Below are 5,024 nucleotides of genomic sequence, written 5' to 3'. Positions count from 1 at the left end.
CCCCGGCACAAAAAAAAAAAAAAAAAAAAAAAAAAATCCTATTGCTGCCGGCCTCTCGCATCTTTGTAGGAATAAGTGGGGTGTAGGAATAATGTGTGTGGCCAGCTGCTGTAGTCTCAGGGCCTCCACTCCTCCTTGCCCAGTGTCCCTTCCTCCTGCTGCCTCTGATCTGCTCTCACCTGCATGGGTGTCCTGCAGGGAAGCCCCCAGGAGGAGCGCGGCCAGGAGCAGCATCTTCAGGGAGGTCATGGTGCTGGGAGCCCAGGAGAAGGTCTCTGTGTGTGGGTCTCTTTGCTCACGGGAGACCAGGATGAGCACAAGTGCGGAGGTGACCTATTTAACCTCTTTGGGTATCTTGCCCCGCCTCCTGTCACCTCCCCCCACATCCCTCCCTAGACCCATGGAGTTCGACGCATTTGAGGTGATTCGGCAGAAGTCCAGTCTTGGAATATTTATGGCTTTCCAGAGAATAGACACTCAGCTGGGGACACAGCTGGGTTATGTGTGTCCAGGGGCCATAACACACTTCTCCTTTCACAGGGGACATTTCTTGGTTCCTCAATTAGCAGAACCAAAAAGCCTCCATCCTAAGCTGCGTGCACCCCTGCTCTGAGGCTGGCGAGCCTACTTCAGGCACGGCGCCCTGGGTTGGGGGACAGCCAGGCAGGGGCCAAGAGGGGCTGCTTAACCTGGGCCCAGAGGAGCTTCAGGGTGCCAGGAAGCCCTCCTCAGGCGGTCGGCAGGCTGCACGGGCACATGGCATCTCTCTGCAGGGAGAGCTCTGGCTCATTCTGAGAAAGGTCTGAGGCCCAGACAGACTTGGTTGTGGGTCCTTCCCTAAGCTGGGCCCTGGACCACAGAAGGCCAGAGCCCAGCAGGTTTGAATCACCATGTAGTCCCAATCTGTAGAGATTGGGAAGCCAAGTTCCCTTCTGGCTCCTAGCAGAGCCAAGTCTGCATTGGGCATGTGGTCAGGGTCCAGTCCCAGCCAGGCCCTGAGCAGAATTTCCACGAACCGCATGGGCCCCAGCAACCCTGCATCAGGTCAGTCTCCTGGCCACCAGAGAAAATGGCCAACAGTCTGCTCAGGGCTCCTCCCGAACCAGATTATGGGAGTCCCTTAGCTAGAAGGAGAGTCCCATGCCCACCTCCACAGGCTGCATCTCACCAGGGCCACCCTGGACTTTGATTCTGACACATGGGGTCTAGGCCTGACTCCACCCTGTCCCTGAGCAACCAGAGGCAGCTCAGAATGACACCCACCCACCCCTGCAACAGGGTGTCTGGTGCATCTGACCCTCTCACAGTCAGCTCTGTGTTAATCACTGAGCCATTATTACCATTTCATTACCAGTGATGAAAACAACAGCAGGTGCTGTTGTTTTGTTTTGTTTTTGTTTCTAATTGAAGTATAATTGACCTATCACACTATGTTAGTTCTAATAGTACAACATAGCGTTTCAATATTTCTATACATTACAAAATCACCAAAGTTATTACAATATTATTGACTATATTCCCTATGCTGTACATTTCATCCCAGTGACTCATTTATTTTGCAAACTGGAAGTTTGTACCTCTTAATCTCCCTCACCTATTTCACTCATCCCCCTGCCCCTCTCCCCTCTAGCAATCACCTGTTTGTTCTCTGTGTCTATGAGTCTGTTTCTGTTTTATTCTGTTTGTTCATTTGATTTTTGGATTCCACATGTGAGTGAAATCATATGGTATTTGTCTTTCGTTATCTGACTTATTTCACTTGGTATAATACCTTCTAGGTCCATCCATGTTGTCACAAATGGCAAGATTTCATTCTTTTTTATTTCATTCTTTTTTATATGTATATATATACCACATCTTCTTTATCCATTCATCTATTGATGGGCACTTAGGTTGCTTCCATATCTTGGCTGTTATGAATAATGCTGCAATAAGCATAGGGGTGCATATATCTTTTCAAATTAGTGTTTTTGTTTTCTTTAGATAAATACCCAGGAGTGGAATTGTTGGATTCCATGGTAGTTTTATTTTTAATTATTTGAAGAACCTCCATAATGTTTTCCACAGTAGCTGCACCAACTTACATCCCCACCAACAGTGCACAAGGCTTCCCTTTCCTTCACACCCTCACCGATACTTGTTACTTGTTGTCTTGTTGATTATAACCATTCTGAGCTGTGAGGTGATAGCTCATGTGGTTTTGATTTGTATTTCCCTGATGATTAGTGACGCTGAGCATCGTTTTCGTGTGCCGGTTGACCATTTGTATGTCTCCTTTGGAAAAATGTCCATTCAGTTCCTCTACCCATTTTTTGTTTGTTTGCTTGTTTGTTTTTTGGGGTTTTTTTTGCTGTACGCGGGCCTCTCACTGCTGTGGCCTCTCCCGTTGCGGAGCACAGGCTCCGGAAGCGCAGGCTCAGCGGCCATGGCTCACGGGCCCAGCCGCTCCGCGGCATGTGGGATCTTCCCGGATCGGGGCACGAACCCGTGTCCCCTACATCGGCAGGCGGACTCTCAACCACTGTGCCACCAGGGAAGCCCCCTCTACCCATTTTTTAATCAGGTTGGTTTTTGTTTGTTTGTTCGTTTTTTGATGTTGAGTTGTATGAGTTCTTTGTATATTTTGGGTGTTAACCCCTTATCAGATATGTCATTTGCAAATATAATCTCCCATTCAGTAGACTGCCTTTTTGTTTTGTTGATAGTTTCCTTTGCTGTGCCAAAGCTTTTCAGTTGGATGTAGTTCCATTTGTTTATTTTTGATTTTGTTGCCCTTGCCTGAGGAGACCTATCCAAAAAAAATATTACTGAGACCAACATCAAAGAGTGTACTACCTATGTTCTCTTTTATATTTTTTTAAACAGTATATGTGGTATATTTTATAAAACTGTACATTAAAAATGTAATCTACGCACACAGATAAAAAGTACAGGTTATATGCCAATACCGGTTATTTCTCAGTTCATGAGAGCATGAACAGAGCCTATGTTCTCTTCTAGGAGTTTTATGGTTTTAAGTCTTACATTTAAGTCTTTAATCCATTTTGAGCTTATTTTTGTATAGGATGTGAGAAAGTAGAGTCCAGTTTGACTTTTTTTGCACGTAGTTGTTCAGCTTTCCCAACACCATTTATTGAAGAGGCTGTCTTTTCCTCATTGTGTATTCTTACCTCCTTTGTTGCAGATTAATTGCCCATATAAGTGTGGGCTTATTTCTGGGCTCTCTATTCTGTTCTATTGATCTATGTGTTTTTGTGCAGTACCATACTGTTTTGATTACTTCAGCTTTTTAGGGTAGGTTAAAATCAGGCACTGTTTGTTAAAACCCGGAACAGTGCTCAGACTATAACCTCATCAGCCCTCACGGCTCACCTGTGAAAGGAAACCATGACACTGGACTAGATCATAGGAGGAGGCCACGTGCTCTTCCTCCTCCCCCAGGGCCACCTTCCCCAGGCTGGGCTGCTTCAGTTCCTGGTTGGGGGAGCCCTCCTGTCCATGGTAGAACCACCCTGTGGGTGGGATGCTCTGTCGTGTCCTTGCTGTGTGACCTCAGGAAGCTCACAGACCCTCTCTGGGCCTCAGTTTCATTTCCTGTAGGGGGACTCAGGAGGCCCCACCAAGACTGTAGGTCTGAGAAAGATGGGGTCCTCCCTTAGTGGAGGACAATTTGTCTGCTTCTCTTAAGGTCACATCGCCTGCCAGAGATCCCTAAACCCACCCACTCCTCAAGCCACAGCCCAGGAGGGTTTTCTGCCCTCAGCCTGTCCTGCTGGCCATTTCTTCTATCCCCGGGGCAGGTTTCCATTTGCACATGCAGTGTAGCAGAGGGGAGGGGAGTGGCATCTTCCTGTCTGTGCATATCTTTGGCGCCAGCTTCCTACAGATGAGGGGGCAACCTGTACCTCCCACAGAGGAGTGCCCGGCAGCCCCCCTCCTGCTGAGTCAGAAGAGAACAGGCCCAGCTGGGGAAGGGGTGCTGGTGCCCTCAGCCACCCTGGCTGGGAGGGGAAACTCTGGCCTGGAGACAGAAAGGAAACACAAAAGCCCAGAGGTGCTCGGGGAGGGCCTGTGTCCTGGAGGACGCAGAGGGGGCATGTCTGCTGATGCAGCCCCTCCTGGATGGAAGTCTCTGCATCCTCTCTGCTCCCCATGCCCTCTGCCTAGTGGCTTCTGCCCCCCATCTTGTGGACACTCCACCTCCCCCAGGGGCTCTTCTCTGTTGGACAACAGTAAACGGTTACGATGATGATTAGCAGCTTTATTAACAGTGAGGCCGCCCCGGCACCCACTGCTGCAGAAACTCCCTGAGTGGGTTTTGAGTTTCCCTTGTTTCGCCACAGACTCAGAACTTTTCTCTGGAAGAACCCAAGTTCCCCTGTCTCTTCTAGGGAACAGGTTACAAGAACAGGAGCAGAAGGTTCTGGACTAGCTCTGGGCTGGCGCAGCCTGCCTAGCTGGGGACGGGGAACAGAGCAGCAAATGTGTCAGGGAGCCCCTGCCATGTGCCCAGCACTGTGCCAGGGGCTATGGGGCGGGCAGAGGCCAGATGCCACCGTTGCCCTTGGGGGAGTTCGCAGGAAGTGAACATGGAGAAACAAGGCCTGGCCTCACAGGGGAATGTGCAGGTGAGGTAAAGGACTGCAGGGCCTGGGTGCGGGGAGAGGTTGGCCACCTTGGAGGCCACAAGGAGGCTGCAGCCAGTGAGTTGGGCCGGGCGGGTGGGAGGACTCATACCAAGAGGAGGGGTGGGCATTTCACATGAGGGGAGCATGGAGCCAAGGTACAGAGATAAATGGGGGAAACAGCAGGGAACCCTAGTGGGGAAGATGGCCTGGATGTGACACCGAGACAGTAAACTCCGTGGCGACAGGAGCGTGTCTGCTTTCTTTACCATCATGTGTGTCCCCAGCGCCAAGCACAGTGCCTGCCATACAGCGGGCTCGCAACAAGCCTTGACTGAGTGAGTACAGGATGGAAAGGCACGTTGGTGACATGGCGTAGGAACGGCGGGGGGGGGGGGG

The sequence above is a fragment of the Lipotes vexillifer genome, unplaced genomic scaffold, assembly GCF_000442215.2.
Source record: "Lipotes vexillifer unplaced genomic scaffold, Lipotes_vexillifer_v1.1 scaffold1347, whole genome shotgun sequence".
Taxonomy (NCBI): Eukaryota; Metazoa; Chordata; class Mammalia; order Artiodactyla; family Lipotidae; genus Lipotes; species Lipotes vexillifer.
The sequence above is the reverse complement of the archived record's forward strand: the minus strand, read 5'-3'. Positions refer to the sequence as shown.